At 48.3% G+C, this 15778-nt stretch overlaps 1 protein-coding gene across 1 annotated transcript in view; it reads right to left on the reverse strand.

Annotated features, from left to right (window-relative positions):
- PLXNB1 (plexin B1) overlaps positions 1-11459 on the reverse strand; it is a 158876-nt gene extending 147417 nt beyond the window's left edge. Inside the window, exon 1 of the mRNA XM_081901288.1 lies at positions 10984-11459. The gene's annotated coding sequence lies outside the window, so the exon portion shown is untranslated. The remainder of the gene's footprint in view (positions 1-10983) is intronic.
- Between the last annotated feature and the right edge of the window lie 4319 nt (positions 11460-15778).

The raw sequence follows: 15778 nt of genomic DNA on the forward strand, positions 1-15778 counted from the left end.
GCAGGAACAGGAAGGTGTCAGAGTCGAGGAGAGAACAGTTGTCCGGGTATAGGGCCAGCCCTATCATTATGCAAACTGAGGCGGATGCCTCAGGGGGAGAAATTGGGCTGTCATTAAAAGAGGCACAAATTTATTATTGTCGTAAAGAGCTGGAGAGGCACTTGTGGGATTGTGCCACAAAAAGGGGGGGGACAACTTGATGGGCCGTTGGCACTAGGCACCATGACAGGAGAGGAAAGGGGAGGGCACTATGATGAGGGAGACCATTTGCTCCTCTACCTCAAGCAGCAAAATGTCTTGGACCAGCCCTGACACTGTGACTGTTTTGTCTGAAACTTCCTTAATAAAATATATCACAGTAAATTGGAAATTACCGCTTTTGGTTACACTAACAGTGTCACATGAAACACCATATCTAGTTAAGGAGCAGGGCTGATGAACAATGGTCAATAGCGGGGGGTTATGGACTTGTAGTCCAACATCATAGAAGACCAAAGCAGGGCAGTCTTAAGCATATGCGGCGCCGTGGTGCAAAAATCTGCCCGGCGCCCCCCCCCCACCCGCAGATTGCCCAGAGTTGTTGACATTTTTTAGGGGGGGGACCCCAAAGTTGCTTAGCTTTTTAAAGGAAAGGTTCAACCTTTTTTTAGGGAGCTGACACCATGCTTATCTCAGCTCAGGAAAAGAAAACAGGAAACAAATGAGCCTAGCGCAACAAACCAGCCCAAAGCATCAGCGTCGGCGACTGAGTGAAGCCGGGCACCTCATGGCATAACCAGCGTGCGCTGGGTGGGCCTCTCCACGGCCCTACGCCAATCTCAGGCACGCAGAAGGGCAGAGCCAGCCAGCCGCCTCAGCACCTTGCTGGCTCGCTCGCCCCCAAACTCATGGCGCAGAGCCGACCACAGCAGAAGAGCCCGCCATGGCCCTCCAACCGACGGACAGGGCCTGGCGCCCGGTCCACCGCACCCCTGGCGCCTATGGTTAAAACGACCCTGGACCAAAGGTTAGCCACCCCCAAGGCTCCTGGATAGCAGTACTAAATAACTCTGGAAGGCCCAAAGGAAACATCATATGCTCATTATTGTTCAATGCAGACTTAAAATTACAAACTTAAACCACCACTGAAGTCTTATTGTTTTTCCTTGCCAAAAGGAAGTTGGGGAAATGAGAAGATTTGTGAGGGACAATGCAGTGGTACCTCTGGTAATGAACTTAATTTGTTCCGGAGGTCCATTCTTAACCTGAAACCGTTCTTAACCTGAGGTACCACTTTAGCTAATGGGGCCTCCCACTGTCACCGCCACGCAAATTCTGTTCTAATCCTGAAGCAAAGTTCTTTACCCAACGTACTTTTCTGGGTTAGCGGAGGTTGTAACCCAAGGTGTTTGTAACCCAAGATACCACTGTATGTCTCTCCCATATCAGTCTCTACAACCACAGAATGTGCTGTAACCCTCCAATGGTTTGACTTCCCCATCAAAGGCACACTCATTCATTGTCTTCTGAGACAGACAGATGCCAACAAGTTGGACTAGGTATTAGGTATCTTCCTAAGATAACAAATAACCTTTATGCCTTCTTCATTTGCCTTTTCAGTCTAGTTCCTACCTGCCCCCACACAGGGGCTAACTAAACCTTCCATCCATCTTTCCAACCTGGACTTTCTGTGCTCCATCTTTCTCCTAGTCTGGCTCCAGAATATGGCACCCCGGGCATTGTTAGAGAACTAAGAGAGGGAAAGAAGGAGGGACTCTGGCCAGAGCCAAAATGAGCAGCAGAAAGGAGCCTGCAAAGATTTCCATGCCAGCACATTCTCCCAGGAGATTAACAGTGTGCTATGGGGAAAAGGGGAGGGCGATCTTTAACAAAGCTGTTTCCCAAATGAGATTTTACAAAACTACAACATATGTAGAGGGAAGGAAGAGGGGGACTGGTAAATTATTAACCTGTTTGGCTAATTTGCAGATGGAGAGAGAGAGAGCGCGTACGTTTGTGCAGCAGCGCAGAACAACTTAATTCAGATTTCTCGCAAAACACAAAACTAATTTTACTGATCAAGTCCACGCTGGCACCAAGAAATTGCTGCAAATGGAGATAACACACCTTCATCAGGGAGACCCCTTGCGAGCATTCGGGAGCTGAGAAAGAGGAAACATTCCCAGATCTTCTGCATGCATTATCTGTACTGGAGATCAAATATAAAGTATTTGGCTTCTTTGACACACTTCCTTCACCTGGAACTAGCAGCTCCCACAAACATCTTACTGTGATTCATTTTGTCGCTGGTGCCAGGAGCTTGTGGCTGATGTAGAAAAATGAGAGGGAGCCAGAGCAGAGGCTTAAGGAGATAAAGGATGATAGCTACAGGATGAGAGTGATGAATTTAGCAAGGATATTACAAACTGTGCAATAGAACGCCTCCCGTCACGTCTCTGGCTACTGCAGACTGGCAGGTGCTTTCCATCTGCTGCCTTCTGTGATTCCTTTCCCTGTCCTGTGATTGGGGCACATCAGAAACTCATCTCGTTTTACTGGCCGAGGGAGCCAGCGTACAGTCATGTGGCCAGCATGACTAAGCCGCTTCTGGCAAACCAGAGCAGTGCAAGGAAACACAGTTTACCTTCCCGCCAGAGCGGTACCTATTTATCTACTTGCACTTTGATGTGCTTTCGAACTGCTAGGTTGGCAGGAGCAGAAACTGAGCAACGGGAGCTCACCCCGTCACGGGGATTCAAACCGCCGACCTTCTGATCGGCAAGTCCTAGGCTCTGTGGTTTAACCCACAGCGCCACCCGCGTCCCTATCAGAAACTTAAGCAAGCCTTAATCTCTGCATGTGCAGGTACTTCCTTGCTTGCCACTGGAAATCCTTCACCTTCAGTGTGAGGATTGTTGGCATATTTGAATGTCATACCAATGGCATTCAATCAGAAATACTGCTGTCTGTCAGAGAGCTATTTCGGCCATAATGAGATCATCTTGTGAGTTTCAGGTGGGAGATGAACAGAAGTCCCATTGTCAGTCTTTCCTAAAAAGCACCAAGAATGAACATAGGAACCTGTCAGTGTCAGATGCTTGGTCCGTCTAGGTGGTTTTTGTCCACACTGATTGGCAGTGGCCCTCTAGGGTCGCAGACACTCGCCTTCCCCAGGCAAAGTATGTGAAGCTCCTCCCCAAGATATCACAGTATTGTGGACTTTTCATAGAATTGGAAGGGACCACGAGGGTCATCTAGTCCAACCCCCTGCAATGCAGGAATCTGTTCCCCAACACGGGGCTCGAACTCACAACCCTGAGATTAAGAGTCTCATGCTCTACTGCCTGAGCTATCCCAGAGCATCAGTTGGGAGCATACCCTAACTATTTTAATGCTCCCATGAATTAAAGGTAAAGGTAAAGGTACCCCTAACTTTAGGTCCAGTCGCAGACGACTCTGGGGTTGTGAGCTCATCTCACTCTATAGGCCGAGGGAGCCGGCGTTTGTCTGCAGAAAGCTTCCAGGTCATGTGGAACCGCCGGAGCGGTACCTATTTATCTACTTGCACTTTGACGTGCTTTCGAACTGCTAGGTGGGCAGGAGCAGGGACTGAGGAACGGGAGCTCACCCCGTCGCGGGGATTCGAACCGCCAACCTTCTGATCGGGAAGCCCTAGGCTCTGTGGTTTAGACCACAGCGCCACCCACATCCCCCTCCCATGAATTAGTCATGGCCAAAATGGCCCATTCATGGGCTGAGGAGGGCTTTTCCTTGCCTCGTCCATTTCAGACAATAAATAAATAAACACCCCCACCTCACTGCCTGCTTTATTATGAGTGAACAAGACACAGGTAAGCAAAATACAAGTGGGTGCCCCATCACATTTGCCTCAACCCTCCGTCGAGGTCTAACTTCCTCTGTGGTATTTCTGAACTTTCAGCTTTCCCCTCTATTTAGACCAGTGGTTCTCAAACCATTTTTCCTCTGGGCCACACTTTCAGAACAAAACTTTGCTCACTGAATTAGTTACTGATAACAAATACATTGGAAAACACAAAGAAGAAACTCCTAGCCGTGCTTGATTTACAACACAGAACACAACTACTTTGTATTATTATCATGGGACACCCAGAAAAGTATAAAACAACACAGCTACGTGGGAACATGAATCATTCCCAAAATATAATTATAAACGAGCCTCTTAAATATGAAGCATGTATACAAACTCCATGAGAGGTGTGCGTTTGCTCTTGCCGGGTAATCTCATTTATGTGAGGCCTAATTTGAGACAAACTCTCATCTTCTCACACAAAGAAGCCTTTCTCTTTTCTGATCTTTGTTCACAACAATATGTTGTCGAGAACCATAGCAGAATAGCCAATATTCTTGAACAGAGACTATTTCTGGTTGTATATCCCTCCCCCAAAAAATTATTTTGATACTATACTATGCTGTACTCTATTACAATGCACTGACATGTTTAAATGTTTCTTTAATTCTCCATGAATCTTTCCGCGACACTTGCCACACCCTTTGAGAACCACTACAAACCTTCCCACACAAACTTGCCATGTGCTTTACTTTTCTGCAAGGCCATTTGTACACCTTGAAACCAACGTAGAACTTTTAACAGTACAGATAGGTGCTGCAAGTACCTGCCGTGTGTTTGGGTAGCCTGCGGCCTATTTTACAAACGCTGAGAGCATCCAACACATTCAAGGCCACCCAACAATGAAAAAATGGAAAACTGGCCTGGGTTTCCTGCAGAAGGTGAAAGTTCTCGGGCACAAACAAGGCTTTGCTGCTTCCAGTGCCAGGACTCCAGAAGTGCCATGAATCTTTAATGTCCATGCTTTTTTTAAAAAAAGATGTTATATAATTTTCAGAGATGTCGGCCTTGAAAGCACACACCAATACCTCCAGTCTCTCAGCTACCCTTTTTCTCCCAACTATCCCAAAACGTTTAAATTAAGACCCCTGCAGCACCTTAAAAAGGAACAAATTTATGGAGGAATAAACCTTTGTGGGTGGTGCTGTGGGTTAAACCACAGAGCCTAGGACTTGCCGATCAGAAGGTTGTCAGTTCGAATCCCCGCGATGGGGCGAGCTCCCGTTGCTCGGTCCCTGCTCCTGCCAACCTAGCAATTCGAAAGCACGTCAAAGTGCAAGTAGATAAATAGGTACCGCTCCGGCAGGAAGGTAAACAGCGTTTGCGTGCACTGCTCTTGTTCGCCAGAAGCGGCTTAGTCATGCTGGCCACGTGACCCGGAAGCTGTACGCCGGCTCCCTCGGCCAATAAAGCGAGATGAGCGCCGCAACCCCACAGTCAGCCACGACTGGACCTAATGGTCAGGGGTCCCTTTACCTTTAAACCTTTGTGGATTCATGCGCTAGTAAACCACCCATATGGGCTCATCATGCATGTGTCTTCCTGCTTTCACCTTTTTAACCTCAACTTTGAAAACAATTCTTCTCTCTACTATGGATGCATTGTATACCCCACACCTCATGACCCTCCTCTTGTGGCTGGACTCCAACTCCCATCAGCCCCAGGCAGCATGTCCAACGGTCAGGCATGATGGGAATTGTAGTCCAGCAACATGCACAGTCTCCCTCTCAGCCTGTCAGTAAGAACAGGTTGACAATGGAACCAATAGAGGGGAAAGCGTTCTCCCTTGCTGGAAATCTTCAAACGGATGCTGAACCATCATGTGCTCAAAAGTTTTGCACTGGCTGCCCATACGTTACTGGGCCAGGTTCAAGGTTCCTGGGTCAATTTACAAGGCTCTTAACAATTTGGGCCAGGGATACCTCAAGGACTGCCTGATCCTTTATATCCCTGCCCTGGTCACTGAGGTCTTCAAGGGAGTAACACTGTTAACGGTCCCCCATTGCTTGGATGCACCGGAGTCGTGCTCTCAGTATTGTGGGCCCCACTTTACGGAACTCTTTCCAGCTAAGGTCAGACAGGTTCCCTCCCTACTGAACTTCCAGTGCCATTATTATTATTATTATTATTATTATTATTCCAGCAAGCGTTTTAACTGATTGTTTTATTTTATTTTTGTATTGTGTCTTTGTAAACTGCTACTGTAGTTAAAGTGGCGTATAAATTATTTAAATAAATGAATAAATCGCAAGCATGCATAAGCCAACAATTGGGTGTTCCCTGATCACACTACAGAGTAAAAGGTAAAAGGACCCCGGATGGTTAAGTCCAGTCAAAGGCGCTCATCTCGCTTTTCAGGCTGAGGGAGGCGGCGTTTGTCCACAGATAGCTTTCTGGTCATGTGGCCAGCATGACTAAACCGCTTCTAGCGCAACGGGACACAGTGATGGATAATAATAATAATAATAATAATTTACTATTTATACCCCGCCCATCTGGCTGGGTTTTCCCAGCCACTCTGGGTGGCTCACAACAGAATTAAAAGCACAATAAAACACCAAACATTAAAAACCTCCCTAAACAGGGCTGCCTTCAGATGTCTTCTAAAAGTCAGACAGTTGTTTATTTCCTTGACATCTGATGGGAGGGCGTTCCACAGGGTGGGCGCCACTACCGAGAAGGCCCTTAGTGCACGGAAACACTGTTTACTTTCCCGCCATAACGGTACCTATTTATCTACTTGCACTGGTGTGCTTTCAAACTGCTAGGTTGGCAGGAACTGGGATAGAGCAACAGGAGCTCAGCCCGTTGCAGGGATTCGAACTGCCGACTTCCACTGATCAGCAAGCCCAAGAGGCTCAGTGGTTTAGACCACAGCGTCACAGTGAAGGACTGTTGAGAAGCTGGACAGATGGAGGCATGGGGCATCCATAACCTTCAATGTCCATGCTGCACATCAGATTATGAAGGCTCTTGCTTAGAAAAACCTGGTCTTACGGACGCCTTGTTCCTTGCTGCAAGAGACTAACATGGCAACCCTCTGCGACTGCAAACATACGCTGGGAGACCACAGCACCAAATATAGTCTTCCAAAGCATTCATTTGTACACATGGTTCTATTGGGGCTCTCTTCTTCTCACACCCACGCACCCGGTGACTCTGCTGAACGAATGAAACGAGATCTCGGCACCACCCACTTGACCCCAGTAAATCAAAGAGCCGGCAGCCAGCAGCAGAGTTGCCAGATGTCCTTCATTTAAAGGAATGTCCCTTCCTCTCCCCCACGTCAACCCGGCACAACGTCCCATGGAAGTGGTCCATTATTTCTGGACTTTTGACCCAGCAGCATTGTCAGCTTGATTGGAAATGCAACTAAGTGGCTTGGGGCGCAGATGCCCCCAAGGCCCGCAACAGACGATGGGGCCACAATAGGATTTGGCCTAAAAGAAAAGGCGGTGGCTTAACAAAGCACCAAGCCCAGCCTCTGCCTGGAGGAGAGGGAGCGAGGGCCTCCCCCCCTCCTCCCCAAATCTTCAGGGACTCTTCCCATTTCTCTCCAGCGCAGGGGGTGACATCTGCTGGCAAACGGTCACACCACAATGTGCTGCATTTGCTCCTCTGCAGGCAGCGCAAGGTGATGAAAGTGGCCGTCTGCCACAGCTGTTCGTGAAGAGAGTCTTGAGGCCCCCCCTCCTCTCTTTTGATTTGCATCTGACACACTTGCAAAGGAAATCTCCTGGCAACCCACCCACAGCGCAGGCTGGGGCTAATAACGCTGTCCTTCCCAAAGCACGAATTCCCTCTCTCAGGGTCAGCCACAGCAAAGTTTGGCAACTTTTCCAAAGAAACGCAATTATTTTGCACTATGAGCCCACAGCTAGTAATATTTATTGTCAGGGTAGATTCCCAAGTCTACACTGCTATAGGAGGAGGACTGGTCCTTTTGGGGAAGAATTGGTGTTTTTTTAAAAAAGGGGGAGGGTCTCACATCTCAGGTTTTCTGTACTACAGTGGTACCTCTGGTTACGTACTTAATTTGTTCCGGAGGTCCGTTCTTAACCTGAAACTGTTCTTAACCTGAGGCACCACTTTAGCTAATGGGGCCTCCCGCTGCCGGAGCACGATTTCTGTTCTCATCCTGAAGCAAAGTTCTTAACCTGAGGTACTATTTCTGGGTTAGCAGAGTCTGTAACCTGAAGTGTATGTAACCCGAGGTACCACTGTATTCAGTAGCTAGAGGGCCGGTGGGAAAGGCAAAATGCCACTAGCAGTTCTCACTAACTCTCCCAGCAAGGGGATACTTGGTTTTCTTAACCCCCACCCTGAAAACAAGCCCAGTTATTCCAAACTGAAAGGAAAGCGTTCCCAAACGAAATGTCGTCTTGACAGATTACATCCCCACTGGGTGCGCTAATGGTAATAATGACTCCTCTACAGGGAAATCCCAACCCGTCTAGCCCAGAAGTTCTGCTGGATTCAGATGGGAGGAAGGGCTGTTGCTGAGTGGCAGAGCATCTGCCCTGTCAGCAGAAAGTCCCAGGTTCAGCCTCCAGGAACTCGCAGGTTCAATCCCCAGAGTGGGATTATCCAGCGTCCAAAATGCTGGAGAGCTACTGCCATTTGTTGTGGACAACACTGAGCTAAACTGGCCACTGGACTGACTCAGCTGAAGGCAGCTTCCTATGTTCCAATGGGGTTTACCCCCAAGTTAAGTGGCGCTTGGATTGCAGCCTCACTTGTCAGGGGAAAAAGTAGGATCCTGCCTGCTTTTACCACTTTCTTATTTTAAAAAAAAAATAATATTTTATTGAGTTTTCTGCAAGCGTAACAAACATCACAAGTAAACAAAAGAGAACAAACACTACGACAACAAACTAAAAAATGAAAATAAAGTCACTTTGTTATTCTGACATCTGATGAATGAACACAAAGGCTGTGCTCTGTCAGAGGCTGCATGACACAGAATTCCAGTTGTTGGGAATCACAGGTGAGCAGTGCTGCTGTGCTCATGTCCTGTTTGGAGGTTTTCCACAGGCATCTGGCTGGCCACTGTGAGAACATGATACTGGACTAGATGGGCCACACCGGCCTGAATCAACAGGGCTTGTCTTGTGATCTTATGGCTTGAGCTTTGCATGGACCAAACTAAACATGATGCTAACACTCAGCTTGGTGCTGCAAGTGTCCTTCCCTTTTTTAAGCCATAAACATCTGCCTCTGGGGGGACCTGATCCGGACTGGGACCACAGCCTGCAGGAGTCAGGGGTTTAACCCAAGCCACAATCCTGACCCCCCCCCCAAAAAAAAAATCCAGAAGGGGAGATCCTCTGTGTGAATTATAAACTCTGTTAATAAATGAATCTGTCTTAAATGAACAACTTCTAACATGCTCACAAAGCACACACAGGCTTGATTCTGAATTAATTGCCATGTAATAACTACCGTTTGCCCAGGAAACTGTACATAAATTTTTTACTACCTCATTAACATGCACAGAGGGGGAGAGAGGGTGAATCATCCCATTCGCCTCTTTGATTGGGGTGAGCACAAAAGGATGGTCAAATGGGGAACTAAACCCAACAATTAAGTGATTTTAAGCAAGTGCTTGTTGGGGGTTTTTTTTACTCAGAAACCACCAACTCTGCAGACAAAGTTCTTGCACACCATCAAATCTGGGAAGGCTTAGCCTAAAAGTTGGGAGGTGAGAGTGCAAACTGAGATCTTCTTCACTTGTACTGAACATCTCCGTGAATCTTGTTGCTAGCAGATCACAAGAAGGGTGTGTGTGTGTGCAATAATGTACACAGACAGGGGCACTCCCTGTTCCAAACACAGAGCAAAAATCGCTGGAACCTTTGCAGGGATATCTGTCAGTCTCCCCTTCAACGGGACTTTCCCTCCCTAAAGTCCTTCAGCCTCTCCCCCTAAGCACGCACATGGGCAGGAAAGTACATCAGCTATTCTGTTCCCCCTCCCCATTGCGCGCCCCCCAACTTCCCATAATATAGGCAGGTTTCAGAGAGGAGCATGGGGCTCTCCCCGCATCCACCCCACTTCTCCCTCCTTCTGGTAAGCAGGTTTCATGTTTCTTCCTGAGCTCCCAGTGGGACAAACAAGCACCTCCATCTGAACAAAGGAGGTAGAGGGGGGTGGGACCAAGTCCAGCCCTCCAGTGCTCGGAGGGGAAGGGTCTCTGCTGCTGCTGCTGCCACTGCTGGATGGCTCTCCTCTCCCCCCCCTTCCTCCTCCTCCAGACAAATGGGACAGGGAGATGGGGGCCACTCTAGAGGGCTATGATGGCTGAAACCGAGAGATTCCCAAGGAACACTGCTGGTCTCTTTGGAGGGAAAAGTCCAGCCAAACCCACCTTCCCTTGGCAAGGCTTAAAAGTGGCAGAAATGCACCCTTATTCCCACCCACCCCACACACACCCTCTTGCTAGGCTGCCGGGGTGGGGCTGCAAGCGAAATGGGGGAGGCGAGCGGGCAGGCAAGAATAAAAGGGTCATTCTGGAAGGCCGGAGGCTCTCCTTGTAAACACACCTCGCTCTCCCGAGGACGCAGCGGCCGGCCAACTCACACACAGACACACACAGATGTGTATACAAGCGCTCCTCAGTGCCCGGCGAGGGAGGCGATGCCGCCCTCCCATCCCACCCACCCCCCAAAACCAGATCGGAGGCCTCCCAAATAAGTTCCGAGGGACCCGGCCAAAGAAGCCGCCCAAACCCGATGCCCTTTTGCGCGGCGTGGAAAAGTTCCATTCAAAAGCCGCGTGCGCCGCCTCGATTGCGCCGGGGAAGGGAAGGGAGGTTAGGGGGAATGAATGGGCGCCGGAGGGGAAAACTTGGGAAGACGAGGTGCAGAAAATGAGAACCGGGGGGGGGGAGGAGGCGGGGGGGAGGGCTCTGCGCGATCCCCCTTTCCACCATTCTCAATGCAAAAAAATATTAAGCACACATACCACAAAAAAGCTCACTTTCCCTTCTTTTCTGGTGTTGCTGCTTCTCCCAGCCCGGGCAGAAGCCACCAGGTCTTGGAGGGAGCGTGCAAACAAAAGAGAGAACGCAAATTTAGCCGGGGGTGGATGGGGAAAAAAGCAAGCGAGCAACTCACCCAAAATGCCATCTCCGACGAAAGTGCACCGGGAAGGAGGTGGAAGAGAGCAGGGGTGCTGGATCAAGTCGTCTTCTCCCTTCTTGCTCCAGGACAATAATAAGGGACGTGAGAGCAGTTAAGTAGCAGAGCCTCTTCTGCGCACAGCACTCTTACGCACCAGCTGCAGCCGCCAGGGTCCCCCGTCACCTTCGCGCTGGGTGTGTGTGGGGGGGGAATTCCAACTCCCGGGATCGTGCCTGTGTCAACAAGCCCCCACGGTTATCCCTCCTCTTCCTTGGGCTGCGCGGAAAAGGCACGGCTCCTCCAGGGACCGGGGCGCCCCAATCGATCCGTCGAGTTTCCTTGCAAGAGAGCGCGGCGCGCACACTCACACGCGCACAAAAACCCGGGAGGGCGACGCGGCTGCTGCTGCTGCTGCTGCTGTGTGCGCAAAAGTAGTTCTGCGGCCGGCCCGCCGCTAAGCAAACAAGGAGGCAAGGCGAGGGAGCCCCTGCTGAGAGCGAGCGGCTACTGCAAAGAAAAAAAGAGGAGAGAGAGAGAGTGAATGAAGGGCGGACAAAAGCCAAGCCAAGCCCCCAGAGCTAACTCCGCCTGGAATGGTACACAGCGCTGAACCCAAGTGGGGAGATCCCTTTGGCAACATAAGGCGGACCCAGGAGACCACCGAGCTGCCTGGGACTTTAGTAATCCCCGGGCCATAGAAAGGGTAAGACAGGAGCGCATGGGTTTGCCCCGCTCTCCAGCCAAGCCAGGCTTAGGAGTTTTGTTCGTAGGTAAGTTTAAGAGGCCCCTTGATGGATCACTGCCTTGCCGTGGCGAAGAGCCATCACCTTGCCAACAAAGGTCCGTATAGTTAAAGCTCTGGTTTTCCCAGTAGTGATGTATGGAAGTGAGAGCTGGACCATAAAGAAGGCTGATCGCTGAAGAATTGATGCTTTTGAATTATGGTGCTGGAGGAGACTCTTGAGAGTCCCATGGACTGCAAGAAGATCAAACCAATTCATTCTGAAGGAACTCAGCCCTGAGTGCTCACTGGAAGGACAGATCCTGAAGCTGAGGCTCCAATACTTTGGCCACCTCATGAGAAGACTCCCTGGAAAAGACCCTGATGTTGGGAAAGATGGAGGGCACAAGCAGAAGGGGACGACAGAGGACGAGATGGTTGGACAGTGTTCTCAAAGCTACCAGCATGAGTTTGACCAAACTGCGGGAGGCGGTGGAAGACAGGAGTGCCTGATGTGCTCAGGTCCATGGGGCCACGAAGAGACGTCTCCCCCTAATGTCTCATCAAATGAAACAGATTTGTAAAAATGTTACATGGAAAAAATATGAGGCATTACATTTACTTCTGTAAAACAAGAAAATATTTAATAAAAAAAAGAACAATAACAAGTTTAAGAGGAGGCCCTTCACCACCCAAGATGAGGCCCTCGTTCAATGGATAGGATCGGGGCAGGTGCCCCCCCCCAAGTGCCGGATGCAAATAATGCAGACTTAACTGGATGTGCAGGCCACTCAATTAACACAGGGTTAAGTTCTGAGGAAGGCACCAACATGGCATATAGTCAAAACACATTGGGTTCAATGGTGGGTGGGATTACCAAAGTCTCCCCCCCCCCCGATGGACGGCTCCTTTCCGCCCCCTTTAAAAAATAATAATTGCCAGGCACATAAAAGGTGAAAATGTTAAATGTGCATAAGTTGCAAGTTACGTGTGTGCCTGTGTATTATTAAACAGGCTTTGAAATGTGGTAAGGCAGTCCAGCTGCATTCTGGGGACCTGGATGTCTGCACCCAAAAACTGCCACACTCCCCTCAGCCCTTGAATTCATACTAGGTTAAGTACATAGCAGTGGCCGGCCCAGTCTCCTATGCTAGGTGCTGAGGAGAAACTGAGCACCTTTAAAAATGCATAATGTTGCATATGAATAAAAAGATATGTAGACTTATTAACACACAATCATCTCAGCAACGCTGAGTAAATTATCACCAATTTGCTATTGTAAAAGGTGTGCCCATTTAGCATAATGCTCTAATGATCCCTGGCTGCAGTTATTTGCATCTCGTTGCCATCCACCCCGCATTTTACAATTTTCTCCTTCATACGCTTGCCAATTAAGATTTCACTTAATGCATCTGACGAAGTGGGCTTTGAGTCCACAAAAGTTTAGGCCATAATAAATGGGCTAGTCTTTTAAGGTGCCGCAGGACTCTTTATATTATTATATTTTTTGCTACCGCCCCCCCCCCCCACGGAAATCCATACCATTATGTTGACAGGTGTTGTCATTTTCCATAAAAGGAAAGATGAAAAGGGAAGAGTGGGCTAGCAAATCGGCAACGCGTGGTTTAATATGTCAAGGCGGCATTAAAATAAAATGTACCGTGAGCTTTCCTGTGGGAAGTATAAAGCTAACATTTTCCACAAAAAGTCTCTCTGTGTGTGTGTGTATTGCAGGGGAGTCATGGGCCCATTCTGCCATGCTAAAGTCCTGGGAGATGGATGAGTGTATGAACTTTGAATTATGGTGCTGGAGGAGACTCTTGAGAGTCCCATGGACTGCAAGAAGATCAAACCTCTCCATACTGAAGGAAATCAACCCTGAGTGCTCACTGGAAGGACAGATTGTGAAGCTGGGGCTCCAGTACTTTGGCCACCTCATGAGAAGAGAAGACTCCCTGGAGAAGACCCTGATGTTGGGAAAGATGGAGGGCACAAGGAGAAGGGGACGACAGAGGACAAGATGGCTGGATAGTGTTTTCGAGGCTACCAGCATGAGTTTGACCAAACTGCGGGAGGCAGTAGAGGACAGAGGTGCCTGGCATTCTCTGGTCCATGGGGTCACGAAGAGTCGGACACGACTAAACGACTAAACAACAACAACAACAACATGAACTGGCACATGGCCTCAACATGTGTTCAAATGTGGAGCCACCCACAGCTGTAATCTGAAGAACTACTGTACTCATCAGACACCTACATCGCTTTCTTGCGCAACCATCCCTTATCCCTAAGTTTGAAATGGAGTTTTTTAAAAATAGATTTTATTAAAGCTTAAAAGAAGATACAGTGGTACCTCAGGTTACATACGCTTCAGGTTACAGACTCCGCTAACCCAGAAATAGTGCTTAAGGTTAAGAACTTTGATTCAGGATGGGAACAGAAATTGCGCCCCAGCAGGAGGCCCCATTATCTAAAGCGGTGCTTCAGGTTAATAACAGTTTCAGGTTAAGAGGAGACCTCCGGAACGAATTAAGTTCTTAACCCGAGGTACCACTGTAATGCAAAGATTAATATCAACTACAAAATTTATTTTATAATACAAAAAGATAAAAAAGGAGTCAGAATGCAAACAAAAATTAAGGAAAGAGGAAAAGAAAAAGAGAGTAAAGGAGAGAGAAAAAGGAAGGGCTTCCAATTCTTCTTATGTCAGCGATATATTAAAAAATATTCAAAACATTTGCTCCAAGGGAACACCCAACAATTCTACATTCTATAAACCAGCATTTTCTCCAGTCTTCAAATCCAGATACCTTTTTCATGCAAAAAGTTCATAAGGATTTTCCCATCATTAATAAAGATCAACGATTTTTCTCTAATTAAATAGTAATTTCAGCAACCATTCGTCCATTATAGGTGATGGTATATATTTCCATCCTTGTGCATGTAAAATATCCAAACCTCAGGAGTCAAACCTCAGGAGCCAGAGCAGACTCAGCTGATGTCTGCACCTGAGAATCCACCTGAGGATCCAGCACAGGTGAGGACCCTTCGGGCTCATGCCCCAGCCCCAGCTCAGCTGGTTCTGGAGGCGGGGAATCCTGTGCAGGCTGGGATCCCTCAGGTTCAGCATCCGAGTCTGAATCCCAGGCCATCACAGCTGCTGGCCTCTGGATCAATGTAAGGAAAATGGCCATGATCCAAGTCAACTCGCCCCTACTCCTGCAATGTACTCTGAAAAAGGCCTTTCGTACCATTGCTAATTGCAAGGACGGCATCGAGTCTTGTTTGGCCCCCGCAGCCCCAACAAAGGACAATCTTATCTTTCTTATACTAACTTTAATCTTTCACATTGTACATTGTGCTCTGCCGAGAACCAAACCTCTGATTACCTTAAGCATACTGCTTAAAAACCACTTCAGAACCTGCCACTTTTCTCAGAACGGGAGGTTAGGAGGAGGAGTGGAAGTAGAGATCTGAAGGTTGTTATTTGACTGGGCAACTTCCCGTCCTGCCGGGTTTTGAGTTGCCATGCCAGCTCGCTTGCCCTCGATTGACTGCAATGCATGCTATTTCATACAGCAGACCATTTCGGATTCTACTGTTAGTGCTCATTTCTTCCCCATTCCCTTAAAAAGGACAAACATCTTATCTATGTGTCCAAGGGGTGGGAAAAGGAGCGACTTAACTGCATTAATATGTGATATTCCTGAACTTTGTTCCTTAGTCAGAACACAAGTTGGGTTGGTGCTGTGCTGACTGCACAACATCTCAAGCAAGGGGTCATTGCTTTTTCCGAAAACCTCTTGCTATGTTCGGGACATTTATTCACAGCTGCAAAGGTGTTTTTTGTTTTCGTTTTTTGCTCCTGAAATGGAGAAACCACAGGTATCTGTTACACATCCACTGTGTTCTGGGGGTGGCGAGGGGAGAGGTTTATGCCCCTTTCCCAACATTTTTTTTTAAAAAAAACCAGATGTGTTCTTTACCACATGGTTGGCACAGTAATAGCGCATTGGTGGTCTATTTATACTCGACCATCCACACATCACACCACTGTATTAGTTGTTC

The sequence above is a fragment of the Podarcis melisellensis genome (assembly GCF_964234715.1).
Source record: "Podarcis melisellensis genome assembly, chromosome: 2".
NCBI lineage: Eukaryota > Metazoa > Chordata > Lepidosauria > Squamata > Lacertidae > Podarcis > Podarcis melisellensis.